The 15,929-nt window shown below is 34.2% G+C and overlaps 1 long non-coding RNA gene across 1 annotated transcript in view; it reads left to right on the top strand.

The window, feature by feature from the left end:
- LOC129471393 (uncharacterized) overlaps positions 1-5,378 on the top strand; it is a 319,359-nt gene extending 313,981 nt beyond the window's left edge. Inside the window, exon 3 of the long non-coding RNA XR_008653572.2 lies at positions 5,295-5,378. This is a non-coding gene — a long non-coding RNA (uncharacterized lncRNA). The remainder of the gene's footprint in view (positions 1-5,294) is intronic.
- Positions 5,379-15,929: the final 10,551 nt, after the last annotated feature.

Below are 15,929 nucleotides of genomic sequence, written 5' to 3'. Positions count from 1 at the left end.
TAGCTAAAACTGTCCCATCATCTGTTTTTCCATAGCTCATGAGCAAATATAGTTTATAGATATCATAAATGGCTAAAAATAATTTAAAATAACAATATTGTGTTATTTGTGAAAATTATACGAACTACAAATTCCAGTGATCGAAAATATCTTCCTAAGAATCCAACCATGTTCATTTATTCATGTATTGTCTATAGCTACATCTGTATTACAATAGCAGCATTAAATCCTGTGACAGGGACCATATATAACACCCTTATTACTTTGTATTGCTGATCAGCACATTACATATATCAGTAATGTAATTATAACTGAGTGATGTTATTGTACTATGCATATCACCATACCGTTATTTTCTATTTGTTACTTACTATAGTTTGGATGTTTGTCCCTTCCAAATCTCATGTTGAAATGTAATGTAAAGTAATGAAATATAATCTCCTATGTTGGAGAATGGGCCCGGTAGGAGAAGTTTTGGTCATAGGAGGCAGATCCTTCATGAATTGCTTGTTGCCATTCCTGTGGGATTGAAAGAGTTCTCATGAGATCTGGTTGTTATAAAGTGTCTGAAACCTCTCATACCCCTCTGTTCCCCTCTTGCCATATGACGTGCTTTGTCTCTCTTCACTTTCTGAGTAACTTCTGGAAACCCTCATGAGAAATAGGTTCTGATGCCATGCCCCTTGTAGAGGCTGCACATCTGTGAGCCAAATAAACCTCTTTATTTGGTAAGTTACCTAACATCAGGCATTCCTTTATACCTGACTAAATTGACTAATTGACAAAAATATTACTAATTTATAATCATCATGTCATAAAAAGAGAGAGTGAGAGAGAGAGATATGGACTATGAATCTCATACTCTTATGGCAAATAAGAGTGTGTATAGTTTTATCATTGAATTCTATAACAAACCTTTGCGTTCATTATGCAATATCACTGTATCTGTACTAAAAGAATACAATATATGCTGATATTACCAGACTAAGCATCCTTCATTGTATTCTCAACTAACATAAAAACAACAATTGAAGTATTATAAAAGTAAAAATGAAATATCTAAGAATTTCCAGGTGCTGGAGGGGATGTGGAGAAATAGGAACACTTTTACACTGTTGGTGGGACTGTAAACTAGTTCAACCATTGTGGAAGACAGTGTGACGATTCCTCAAAGATCTAGAACTAGAAATAACATTTGACCCAGCCATCCCACTACTGGGTATATACCCAAAGGATTAAAAATCATGCTGCTATAAAGGCACATGCACACGTATGTTTATTGCGGCACTATTCACAATAGCAGAGACTTGGAACCAACCCAAATGCCCATCAATGATAGACTGGATTAAGAAAATGTGGCACATATACACCATGGAATACTATGCAGCCATAAAAAAGGATGAAGCTGGAAACCATCATTCTCAGTAAACTATAGCAAGGACAAAAAAACCAAACACCTCATGTTCTTACTCATAGGTGGGAACTGAACAATGAGAACACTTGGACACAGGAAGGGGAATATCACACATCGGGGCCTGTTGTGGGGTGGGGGGAGTGGGGAGGGATAGCATTAGGAGATACACCCAATGTAAATGACGAGTTATTGAGTTCAGCACACCAACATGGCACATGTATACATATGTAACAAACCTGCATGTTGTGCACATGTACCCTAGAACTTAAAGTGTAATAAATAAATAAATAAATAAATAAAAAGGAAATGTAACCAAAACAGTATTCTAAGTGCCTGAGTTGTTAGCCAAGCCAGGAAGTCGTTGACTGATTCTTAGTTAATTAAATCATGGTAGCTTATAAAAGCCAGAGAAAATAAATCTTTTAAAGGACTATGAGCCTTCCAATGAGAGCCATTGCAGGAATTTTTTTTTATTTTAGAATGTTGGGGACAATATCAATAATCTGCTAAAATTAAGGTGAACAATTTCAAGTTGTTTGCTTTGGCTTTTAATAAACTGGCAAATATTTCTGATACTTCTCAATTGTTGTATATCCAAAGAGTCAATCCAAAATTAAAAGTGAATTAGAAATGAACCTCTATGAATAATCTGGGAACAACTACAGAAAAAAATATTTTCAAAGTAGTTGAGAAAACACTAATTCATTACAACCTAGAGTGGGATCTACTAAGATGTGTTAATATGTGTGGGGATCAAAAAATATTTTAGTTAAGCAAATTTGCAAAGCTCATTCAAATGCAAGCCTTGATTATTCAATGTATTATTCATCAGCAAGTGCTTTGCAGAAATATTTCAAAATTTTATCTATAATTATAATAGAATAAGATGTGTTAATGATGAATTTCATTTGTTCTCATATACTTAACCATCATCAGCTACAGAAATGTTTCTAGAAAACAGAAGATAAATATTCTGACTTGCCTTACCACACAGAATTTTGCTGCTTAGAAGTATTAAAATTTTATGATGACTTAATGTTTTTTATCTGAATGAAAAAAAGACCTCAACTACTATTACAGAATACTAAATTGCCTAGTAAATTAGCTTTTTCTATAGATGTGGTGATGTTTCTGAATAAATTTGACCAATAATACAAAAAACAATTATTTTATTTAAAAGTTATACCATAATAGTCATTTATTTATTGTTTCATATATAATGTATTTTATTGTATTACAATTAGTTATTATATTATAATGAAAGGAAATACACTTCAAAAACACACATCAGTTAGGTCAAATCAAACTATATGTTGTCTAGAGATTCATACCTAAGTTTGAAAACTGTAAAGTAGAGCAGATAATTTGAAAATAGCAGTTTTTTTCTTTTCTTTTCTTTCATTTTTTTGATTTTTAAAATATATTTATATATATTTTCTTTTACTTTAAGTTCTAGGGTACATGTGCACAATGTGCAGGTTTGTTACATGTGCCATGTTGGTATGCTGCACCCATTAACTCATCATTTACATTAGGTATATCTCTTAATGCTATCCTTCCCGCCTTCCCCCACCCAACAACAGGCTCTGGTGTGCGATGTTCCACTTCCTGTATCCAAGTGTTCTCATTGTTCAATTCCCACCTGTGAGTGAGAACATGCGGTGTTTGGTTTTTTTGTCCTTGCAATAGTTTGCTGAGAATGATGGTTTCCAGCTTCATCCACGTCCCTATAAAGGACATGAACTCGTCCTTTTTTATGGCTGCATAGTATTCCATGATGTATAAGTGCCACATTTTCTTAATCCAGTCTATCATTGATGGGCATTTGGGTTGGTTCCAAGTCTCTGCTATTGTGAATAGTGGCGCAATAAACATACGTGTGCATGTGTGTTTATAGCAGCATGATTTATAATCCTTTGGCTATATACCCAGTAATGGGATGGCTGGATCAAATGGTATTTCTAGTTCTAGATCCCTGAGGAATCGTCACACTGTCTTCCACAATGGTTGAACTAGTTTACAGTCCCAACAACAGTGTAAAATTGTTCCTATTTCTCCACATCCTCTCCAGCACCTGTTGTTTCCTGACTTTTTAATGATTACCATTCTAACTGGTGTGAGATGGTATCCCATTGTGTTTTTGATTTGCATTTCTCTGATGGCCAGTGATGATTAGCATTTTTTCATGTGTTTTTTGACTACATAAATGTCTTATTTTGAGAAGTGTCTGTTCATATCCTTTGCTCACTTTTTGATGGGGTTGTTTGTTTTTTTCTTGTAAATTTGTTTGAGTTCATTGTAGATTCTGGATATTAGCCCTTTGTCAGATGAGTAGATTGCAAAAATTTTCTCCCATTCTGTAGGTTGCCTGTTCACTCTGATGGTAGTTTCTTTTGCTGTGCAGAAGCTCTTGAGTTTAATTAGATCCCATTTGTCAATTTTGGCTTTTGTTGCCATTGCTTTTGGTGTTTTAGACATGAATTCCTTGCCCATGCGTATGTCCTGAATGGTATTGCCTAGGTTTTCTTCTAGGGTTTTTATGGTTTTAGGTCTAACATGTAAGTCTTTAATCCATCTTGAATTAATTTTTGTATAAGGTGTAAGGAAGGGATCCAGTTTCAGCTTTCTACATATGGCTAGCCAGTTTTCCCAGCACCATTTATTAAATAGGGAATCATTTCCCCATTTCTTGTTTTTGTCAGGTTTGTCAAAGATCAGATGGTTGTAGATGTGTGGTGTTATTTCTGAGGCCTCTGTTCTGTTCCATTGGTCTGTATCTCTGTTTTGGTACCAGTACCATGCTGTTTTGGTTACTGTAGCCTTGTAGTATAGTATGAAGTCAGGTAGTGTGATGCCTCCAGCTTTGTTCTTTTGGCTTAGGATTGACTTGGCAATACAGGCTCTTTTTTGGTTCCATATGAACTTTAAAGTAGTTTTTTCCAATTCTGTGAAAAAAGTCATTGGTAGCTTGATGGGGATGGCACTGAATCTATAAATTACCTTGGGCAGTATGGCCATTTTCATGATATTGATTCTTCCTATCCATGAACATGGAATGTTCTTCCATTTGTTTGTGTCCTCTTTTATTTCATTGAGCAGTGGTTTGTATTTCTCCTTGAAGAGGTCCTTCATATCCTTTGTAAGTTGGATTCCTACGTATTTTATTCTCTTTGTAGCAATTGTGAATGGGAGTTCACTCATGATTTAGCTCTCTTTTAGTCTGTTGTTTATGTATAAGAATGCTTGTGATTTTTGCACATTAATTTTGTATCCTGAGACTTTGCTGAAGTTGCTTATCAGCTTAAGGAAATTTTCGGCTGAGATGCTGGGGGTTTTCTAAATATACAATCATGTCATCTGCAAACAGGGACAATTTGACTTCCTCTTTTCCTAATTGAATACCCTTTATTTATTTCCCCTGCCTGATTGCCATGGCCAGAACTTCCAACACTATGTTGAATAGGAGTGGTGAGAGAGAACATCCCTGTCTTGTGCCCATTTTCAAAGGGAATGCTTCCAGTTTTTGCCCATTCAGTATGATATTGGCTGTGGGTTTGTCATAAATAGCTCTTATTATTTTGAGATACGTCCCATCAATACCAAATTTATTGAGAGTTTTTAGCATGAAGGGCTGTTGAATTTTGTCAAAGGCCTTTTTTGCATCTATTGAGATAATCATGTGGTTTTTGTCTTTGGTTCTGTTTATATGCTGGATTACATTTATTGATTTGCGTATGTTGAACCAGCCTTGCATCCCAGGGATGAAGCCCACTTGATCATGGTGGATAAGCTTTTTGATGTGCTGCTGGATTCGGTTTGCCAGTATTTTATTGAGGATTTATTGGTCTAATATTCTCTTTTTTTGTTGTGTCTCTGCCAGGCTTTGATATCAGGATGATGCTGGCCTCATAAAATGAATTAAGGAGGATTCCCACTTTTTGTATTGATTGGAATAGTTTCAGAAGGAATGATACCAACTCCTCCTTGTACCTCTGGTAGAATTCGGCTGTGAATCCGTCTGGTCCTGGACTTTTTTTGGTTGGTAAGCTATTAATTATTGCCCCAATTTCAGAGCCTGTTATTGGTCTATTCAGGGATTCAACCTCTTTCTGGTTTAGTCTTGGGGGGGTTTATGTGTTGAGGAATTTATCCATTTCTTCTAGATTTTCTAGTTTATTTGCATAGAGGTGTTCATAGTATTCTCTTACGGTAGTTTGTAGTTCCGTGGGATCTAGTCATTTAAAAGGCAATGTTGTTTGAATTACAAGTAATAGTATGCTTGTTTATGCATTTCTTGTGCAGTAAAAATATGAAACAATAAGGCCTATAGTATAAACTTTATAGTAAACACTCAAGCAACAAAAGTTATGTCTAAGTGAACAAGAAAAAATTTGAACATTAAAAGCATATTCAGCTAATCCTAAAAAGCAGAAGAGGATTAAAAAAAATAAGGAATTGGCAAACAAAATCATGACAATAGATTCATATCTAACCTTAGAGAACCTACATTAATATAAATAGCATTAATTCCAGAATTAAAAACCATACATTTTCAAAATAGATTTAAATAGCAAGACTAAATTATATGCTGCCAAAACCAAACACTTTAAGTGTAAAGATAGAAAGTAGAAGAATAGAAAAACATATGTTGTGATAAAACAAATGAAAAGACATCTGGACCCGGTGGAATGGAGAAGAAAGCCCATAAATAAATTCAAACATATATGTATTCAACAAATTTTCCACAAAGGCATCATGAAGACATAATAGGGAAAGCTTAGGATCTTCAATAAATTGTATTGAGAAAAATGCATATTCATATTAAAAAAATAATATTAGATCCTTATTTTACTATCTTACACCATAATCAAAAATAAACTCAAAATGAATTCAATATCTAAACCTAAGATGTGAAACCATAAAAATCTTAGAATAAAGCATAGAAGAAAAGGTTTTTGACATTGGCCTTAGCAATAATGTTTTGAATATTGTATCAAAACTCAGGCTACAAATACAAAAATAAACAAGTGGTACTATGGTAGTCTACAAAAACAAACCTACAAAATGCAAAGCAAACGGTCAACTAAATGAAAAGGTGATCAGTAGATTTGAAGAAAAATGTACAAACCATATATATGATAAGGAGTTACTATCCAGAATTTATAAAGAACTCATATGACCCAAAAGCAAAAAATGAGCAAAGGCACATATAAATAGTTTTATTTCCAAAGAGGACCTAAAAATCGCCAACAGGTACATATGAAAAGATACACAATATCACTAATCATCAGTGAAATGAAAATCAAAAGTACTATGTAAAACTGCTTCACATCCATTAAAATAGCTGTTATCAGAAAAACAAGAGTTAAAAAGGGTTGGCAAAGGTGTGGAGAAAAGGGAAGCCTTGTACAGTGCTGTTGGGAGTCTAAGTTGGTGCAGCTATTATCAAGACAGTATGGAAGGGAAGGTCTTTTAAAGTTTAAAAATAGAAATACCATAAAATCCAGCAATCCTTCTGGGTACATATCCAAATGAAATAAAAGTATTGCCTTTAAATAATGCTGTGCCCCGATGTTCTTGACAGTCTTATTCACGATAGCCAAAACATAACAACAACCTAAGTGTCCACCAATAGATGAAGAAATGGTGAAACTGAAATATGCACAAACACGCACAAACACACACATACACAGGCACATATGAGACAAGAGAAAAGCAATTTTATGTCAAAATTATAATAGTAACTTATAATATAGTGTTTGAATTACAACTAATATCAAGCATTTTCATGCATCTCTTGTGCTGAAATATTTAAAACAATGAAGTGTATACTGTAAACATTATACCAAGCACTCAGATAGCAAAAGTTATGACTAAATAAACAAGAAATAAAGTTAGAACATTAAAAAGTATTATATTAATCATATATATGTAACTATGTAAATATATAACATATCTATATAATCCATCTGTATTAGGGTTCTCCAGAGGGACTGAACTAATAGGATATATGTATATATGAAAGGGAGTTTATTAGAAAGAACTGGCTCACTTGATCACAAGGTGAAGTTCCATCATAGACAGTCCATCTGCAAGCTGAGGGAGAAAGAAACCAGAAGTGGGTCAGTCTGAGTCCAAAAGCCTCAAAAGTAGGGAAGTCGACAGTGCAGCCTTCAGTCTGTGGCTGAAGGCATGAGACCCCCCAACCCCACCTCAGCAAACCACCGGTGTAAGTCCAAGAGTCCAAAGGCCGAAGAACCCGGAGTTTGATGTCCAAGGACAGGAAGAACAGAAGGAAGCATCCAGCACAGGGAAAGATAAAAACCAGAAGACTCGGTAAGCCAGCTTAACTCCTACCTTCTTCCACTCGTTTTGTTCTACCACTGGCAGTCGACTGGATGGTGCCCACCCACAAAGAGGGTGGGTCTAACTCTCCGAGTCCACTCACTCAAATGCTAATCTCTTCTGGCAACAGCCTCACAGACACACTCAGAAACAATACTTTAATCAGCTATCTAGGCATCCTTTGTTGAGAGAAAAGCTGAGTGTTGGGAGAGAGGATGAGGTGGGGTTTGTATGTCTGACATAATGTAAAAGAGTCTTGGAACATGTCCGGGGTCCAGGGTCTAAAACCCCTCATGGCCTTTGGAACACCAAGCTCTGTGCTAAAGGGTGGAAGACTACCCTGACGCACCATAATATAAGCCCAGGGCATAAAACCCCTCGTGGCTTGGATAGAATCCAGGGCTCGTGACTCTGGAATAGACTTGCTGGCTCCTTGCTCCTTGCTCTCCCAGGATTGGTTGTATCCTGAGTTAAAAGAACCTGCTCTCCATCATCTCCTGTAGCAGAGCATATGCTAAACCATTACAGCTGTAAATCATGTGCTTAATGCAACACACCCTTTCTACCCCCACATTCTCACCACCTGTTTGTTTGATCACCAATAAATAGTCTGGGCTTCCAGAGCTCAGGGCCTTCGCAGCCTCCATACTTAGCAATGGTCCACTGGTCCCACTTTCTCTCTCAAACTGTCTTTTCTCATTCCTTTGACTCCGCTGGACTTCGTCACCCCCATGACCTGGTGTTGGGTCCAATCACCCCAACATCCTTCAATACAATCAAGTTGACACCTAATATTAACCATCACACTATTCTTATAAAAAGAGGAAATTCTGCCATTTGACATGCCATGAATAAACCAGGAAGACATTATGCTAAATGAAATCAGCCAGACACAGGAAGAAAAATAGTGCATTTTTTAAAAAAGTAATATATAAAGAGAAAATAAAACAGCAGTTACCATGGGCATGGTAGGGGAGTGGCAAGAAATGAGAAATGTAAGTCAAAGAATATAAAACAGTAGATATGTCGGATAAACAATTCTAGAGATCTAAGCTACAATATGAGGACTATAGTTAATAATAATGTAGTATATTTGGGATTTTGACTAACTGAATAGATTATAGCTATTCTTGCCGCACACACTTACAAAAATATGTAGAACAAAGTGCAATGTTATATGTTAACTCGCTTCACTATAGTAATTTTTCAGTATTTGAATATCATAGTATCTTATATACTTTATACACAATAAAATTTATTTTTAAGTAATACTTTATAAAGAAATCTGGAGTTATTATATTAATACCACCATAGGTAGATTTCAGGCGAAAGGAAATTAAGTTAAGTAAGATCATTTTATGATTGATAAAGTAGTCAATTTATTGAACAGACATATGAAATTCTTAAGTTTTATACAACCAATGACAGAGTTTAAAATTAAAAGAAATGGAGACTGATTGAATTGCAAAATAAGGTGTACAATGGACATAGAGGGTGAAAACTTTTAAGGGTAGGAGTCTAGGAGGAGAGTGAGGGATGAGAAATTACTTAATAGGTACAAGATACACTGTTCGGGTGAGGCTTACAATAAAAGCCCAGAGTTTACCAATATGCAATATATCCTTGTAACAAAACTGCACTGATAGCCCTTAAATTTATATAAATGAAAAGAAAATCATTAAGCATATCAAAAATTTGAACAACTTGACCTAACTGATAATTGCAGAAGATACTATGCAAAACCAAGAGTTCATATTGTTTTCAAGTGTACTCAGTATAATTATAAGGATGGATCATATTGTAAACTATAAAATAAGTCTTTACATGTTTAAAATAACAACTTATCCAAACTATTTTCTCACAATGATGAAATTAAACTTGGAATAAATAACAGAAATATCTCCATGAACTACAGAAATATTTGAAAACTAAATCCACATTGCAAAATAACAGCGTGGTCAAAAAGAAAACTCCAAAAGCAATTAGAAAATATTTTGAACTGAATAAAAATTCAATTTTGTAAGCTTTTATTGATTCTATTAGAGCAGTAATTAGGGGAAGAATTCATAATATTAAACTTCTGTGTTAGCTTGATTTATTTATTATTCAAGGCATTTATATGTCAAAAATCACACTGTACCTTATAAATATATACAATAAAAAGTGCTACTTGCTCACCATATTGAAAAGGAATATGTAATAAAGAGGACTCCTTGTTCTAAAACTGTAATATAGAGGCAAACTGTCTTCACTCCTTCCCACAGAAAACCAAAATCAAATGTACAATGTTGACATTATCACCAGCAATATCCTAGAAGTTAAATACTCAAATATAAGGAGACAATTCCTATGGTAAGAGAAGTAAAAAACCTAACAGATGCTAAGAGAATTGGACTACCATACCCATGACGCCTCTCTTCCAAGTTTACCCATCACCAAGAGTGCAGAAAGTTTTCCTCTGACTCACAGTTTCTAACTTAAAAAGGTAATATTAAGTTGGACAAACAGTTTCCCCATCATCTTGGGTTGCCTGGCAGGACACCTATCTCTACCTCAACCCACAGAAAGCATTGTGGGTATCTGAAGAAAGGAATATCCCCAAAGACAGCCAGAAACAAAGGAAGCAAGGGGAGACAACTAGCCCCAGACTTGGAAACTCTACTCTGTGATTTAGCCAAAGGAGACATCAAATTGAAATGGCAGTTCCATAGCATCATGCCAAAGGAGGTTTGTTTCAGAGGTTTCCTGAACATGAGCCCCTAGACAGCCTTCTCATACTACCAAGATATTCCCTTTGGTACATCTTCCATTCAGGACAAGTGGCCCTCTGATTGTTTCCTAGAACCTAGGCAAACTGGGGCTTATTTTGTCATCCAGTGCTGAAAAGGAAGTAGTGAGTAAGGAGATTTTAAACTCTTCCTAAGATTAAGATTAATATTCTTAATATCAATTATAATGTTATTTGTATTATTATTTATATTACAAATAATACAGCTATATTAGTATAATTAATGAAACTATATTTTATTATAGAACAATTTATAATACAATATTAATATTTATCAATAATATTGATATTAATTTTTTAAGAATATGATTAAATCTATGTGCCTGTGTATTAATGCTTCCAAAATTTAAAGATTATATGCCAAAATATTTGTGTTAAATGGGCATTTGTTGAAATCTTGTTATTTTGCCAAAACATTTTAATGTTATGCTGAATTCTTAAAACTTGCCTAAAAATAGAAAAATGTAATTCTATACCATAACTGATTATTCTCCAATTCATATTAAACTTTGAAACTATGTATTTGAGACACATATTCAGCATTTTTCAGGGTTAATCGTATGTATATTTAAAATTTACTGAAATTAAGATCCAGACAGCACAATATTATGTGGAACATATATCCATCATTAAATAAAACTAATGTTCAATATCAATAATATTTTCCAAATGTGCCTTAAATATCTCTCCTTATGTTATTTTTTATTAAATCATAAATGTAAAGATAATACTAAGAACCAACATAAAGCCTATTTTCTTGAAAAATAATTACATGCTTTGGAATTAATCTTCAGAAAAAATTAAATTTAAAACTAATCGTTAATATTTTCACTCAAAGCTTATTTGCCATTAGGTAGAACTATAATATCACTGGCTTCTTAAAAATTGTATTTCCAACTAAAGTTAACAAACATAGACATTTCTCAATAAAAAAATAATAGTTTCTTTTTATTGAAGGCTGTTAATATAATATTCTCACTTATCAATAAATGAGTGATTATATCTCATTTCATATACACACATACACCTACACACATATACACACAACACACATGCATATTTTTGGGGGAAGATTCTTTGTTTATAAGAAGATTTCATAATATCTTTCAAATTGCCAATATAAGTGCATGTTTTTCAACATTAAAAGAGTTGTCAAAACAAATTACACAGAACCAAACATCAAAGCAGCAGTTCCAAAACAGCCTTAAATCATAAACCTAAAATATAGGTTTACAAAGCCTATATTTTAGGTTTATGATTAATATATAATTTGTGGAGTTTTTTTCCACATATGGGGAAAATAAATTTAAATCAACTGGTACAATTTTATAAGCAGGTAGTTATGAATTTTTACTTTCAAAATAAGTAATCTATGTTTTTATGCCACAATGACCAACTGATGCGAATTAAATTCATCCCAGTTTATAAACCATCCTCTCTGCTGATGGGAAAGTGATTTCTTATTAAAATCTTATAAACACTGATAACAAGCAACATAACATGGCGTCAAGACAGAAGATATAACATTTTCCTTATATGTTTAAATGTGCAACATATCAGTATCTTGTTAGCAGAATAGTTTAGTCAAAGCCTGAAGAATAGAGACAAGCATAGTTCCTCATTATGTTGTGTAATATAGTTTCTTTGCATTATAAAAATTAAATAGATGCTTTTCAAGTGCATATCTTCTTAATATATATTTGCACATTTATCTTTTCTTTTGAAAAACAGTGGCACCCTGGTCTTAAAATTAGTCTTACATGTAGAAAAGTGTTTTGAAATATTGTCTTTCAGATTCTCATTTCACTCACAGGTCGTTATTTGCCACTGGGTAGAACTATAATATCACTTGTTTGTTAAAAATTTTTGTTTTCGACCAATGTTACAAACATAGATATTTCTAAATATAAAACAATTGTTTATTTTTTATTTAAGACTGTTAGGCCAGGCTTCGTGGCTCAAGCCTGTAATCCCAGCACTTTGGGAGGCCGAGGCGGGTGGATCACGAGGTCAGGAGATCGAGACCACGGTGAAACCCCGTCTCTACTAAAAATACAAAAAATTAGCCGGGCGTGGTGGCGGGCGCCTGTAGTCCCAGCTACTCGGAGAGGCTGAGGCAGGAGAATGGCGTGAACCCGGGAGGCGGAGCTTGCAGTGAGCCAAAATCGCGCCACTGCACTCCAGCCTGGGCGACAGAGCGAGACTCCGTCTCAAAAAAAAAGAAAAAAAAAAAGGCTGTTAAAATATTACCTTCTTACTTATTAATAAATTAGTGATTATATCTTATTTCATATACACACAGACACCTACACACATATACGCACAACACACACATACTTCTTCCTATGAATCCAAGTTAAGCTGCCTATGAAAGGCAGTAATTTCTATCCTCTTAACAGTCATATATACTATAACACATTTCTAAACTTTTCAAAAGCAGGATTGTATATGGGAAATTGGGAAAACTATGCCCATTTGAAGAAAACAAATCTGGAATTGAATCATTCTTATAATCTGTAATTATGTGCAAACACTTGGGAGATGGGTATAAATGTATAACTTTATACATTATAAGTTTATACATTATAAATTTATACATAAGGGACTTGCCTTATATGGATGGACTTGGGTGGGAAAGAAACTGTTCAAGTTTCTCAAATGATTTGGGGACACATTATCTGGCACAATAAATATTATTCCTTAATTTTCATTAGCATAGAATATTGGATTTCTATAAAATGGTCTCATGTGTTGAATCTTCCTCCTCTCTAGTACAGCAGAAAAAAATTGGAAACAGATTATGTGCTTCAGTTCAATGGAAAGTTCTAAATCTGAGGGTGGAAGAGATATTCAGCACAACTCTCAGGTTCAAAAAAGAAGTCACAAGAAAAATAGGATGGAGGCTGGTCACGGTGGCTCACGTCTATAATCCCAGCACTTTGGTAGTCTGAAGCAGGTGGATCACTTGAGGTCAGGAGTTTGAGACCAGCCTGGTCAACATGGTGAAATCCCGTCTCTACAAAAAATACAAAAATTAGCTGGGTGTGGTGGCAGGCGCCTGGAGTCCCAGTTATTCAGGAGGCTGAGGGAGGAGACTCGCTTGAACCCAGGAGGTGGAGGTTGCAGTTAGCCAAGACTGTGCCATTGCACTCCAACCTGGGTGACAAGAGCGAGACTCTGTCTCAAAAACAAAAACATATACAAAGAAAAATAGGATGGAGTATTGCTATAGACATTTGAAGTCTATGGTGCACTGAGAGTAACCTTGTTAACCACAAGCTCAAACCTAGTTAGACTGCTGTGTAGATTAACTGAAATCTCATTACAGCAGAAGGAAAGGAGTGTCCATTTCAAGCACATAAATTAGTTGAATAACTCTCTACTGTCTGATAGAAGATACTCAGATTTCAACAAAAATTTATCAAGCGTACATAAAGTCAGGAAAATCAACACTGTGAAAAGATGAAGCAATCAACTGAACCAAAGTCACATATGGCACAGATGTTGAAATCTGTGACAGAGTATTGAAGATAAGTATGGTTAATATGTTAATGGTTTTAATGGAAAATATACTATATCAGATACATAATTTTAGCAGAGCTATAAAGAATATAAGCAAACGTTAAGAGGAAATACTAGAAATATGAAACAATAATAGATATGAAGAATGTTTTTCCTGAAATTATTAGTTGGCTTAACACAGATGAGCAGAAAGTTCGTAAACGTGAAGATATCAACAAAACTAACCATATTGACACAAAAACAGAAAAAAAATGAGTTTAAAAAAGTGTACAACATTCAAAATATGTGGGACAATATCAAATGCTCTAACACACATGTAATACCAAAAGAAGAAGATGAAGAAAAAAAAAACAGATCAAAAGAAATGTTTGAATGTTATACACCACATTAACAAAATGAAGAATGACAATGACATGATCATCTCAATAGGTGTAGAAAAAGCTGTGACAAAATGTATCATCCTTTAATGATAAAAACTTTCAACAAATTAGGTATAGAAAGTATGTACCTCAAAATAACAAAGGCAAGCACACAGCTAACATCACACTCAGTGGTAGAAAACTGATAGCTTTTCCTCTATTATTACAAACAAGCAAAGGACGCCCATTCTCATCACTTCTATTCAACACAGTACTGGATGTACGAACTAGAATAATTAGGCAATAAATAAATAAATGGCATCCAAATAGGAAAGGACGAAGTAAAATTATCTCCTTTTATAGATGGCATGATGTTATGCATACAAAAGATATCACAAAAAAATTTAAAAACCTGTTACAACTGATAACCTAATTCAGTAAAGCTGCAGGATACAAAATCTATATATAAAAATCAGCTATATTTATATACACTAAAAATGAACTATATCAAAAGAAAAGTTAGAAATTAAGAAAATATTATCATTTATAATAGCATCAAAAATAATAAAATACTTACAACAACCTCAAAGGAGGCAAAAGACTTTTACACTGAAAACCACAAAACATTGCTGAAAATAATTAAACAAGACACACATAAATGGAAAGATGTCCTATGTTTTTGGATTGGAAGACAATGTTGTTAAAGTATCCATACTGCTCAGTCATCTACAGATTCAATGCAAGTTCTGCTGAAATCCTAATGGTATTCTGCACAGAAGTAGTAGAAAAATGCTACAGTTCATATGGAACTATAAAAGACCCAAAACAGCCAAATAAATCTTTAGCAAAAAGAACAAAGCTGGAAGCATCTTACTATATGATTTCAATATATACTGCAAAACTACAGTAATCCAAACAGTATAGAACAGCATAAAATCAGACATATAGACCAACGGAACAGAATAGAAAGGCCTGGAATTAAATCCACACATTTAGAGGCAACCAATCTTTGACAAGGTGCCAAGAACACACAATAATTAAAAGACAATCTTCAATAAATGGTGGAGGGAAAACTGGATACTCCCACCACTATGTAGAAGAATGAAAATGAATCCTCATCTCTAACTATATACAAAAATAAATTCAAAGTAAATTAAAAACTTAAATGTAAGCCCTGAACATGTAAAACGACTAAGAGAAAACGGGGTGAAATCTCCATGACATTTGTCTTGACAATGATTTCTTAGAAAGACACTAAAAACATTTTGATATGTTGCTGGATTCGGTTTGCCAGTATTTTATTGAGGATTTTTGCATCAATGTTCATCAAGGATATTGGTCTAAAATTCTCTTTTTTTGTTGTGTCTCTGCCAGGCTTTGGTATCAGGATGATGCTGGCCTATAAAATGAGTTAGGGAGGATTCCCTCTTTTTCTATTGATTGGAATAGTTTCAGAAGGAATGGTATCAGCTCCTCCTTGTACCTCTGGTAGAATTCAGCT

The sequence above is a fragment of the Symphalangus syndactylus genome, chromosome 21 (genome assembly GCF_028878055.3).
Source record: "Symphalangus syndactylus isolate Jambi chromosome 21, NHGRI_mSymSyn1-v2.1_pri, whole genome shotgun sequence".
NCBI lineage: Eukaryota > Metazoa > Chordata > Mammalia > Primates > Hylobatidae > Symphalangus > Symphalangus syndactylus.
Note: the sequence above shows the minus strand (reverse complement) of the source record. Positions and strands in the feature narration are given on the sequence as shown.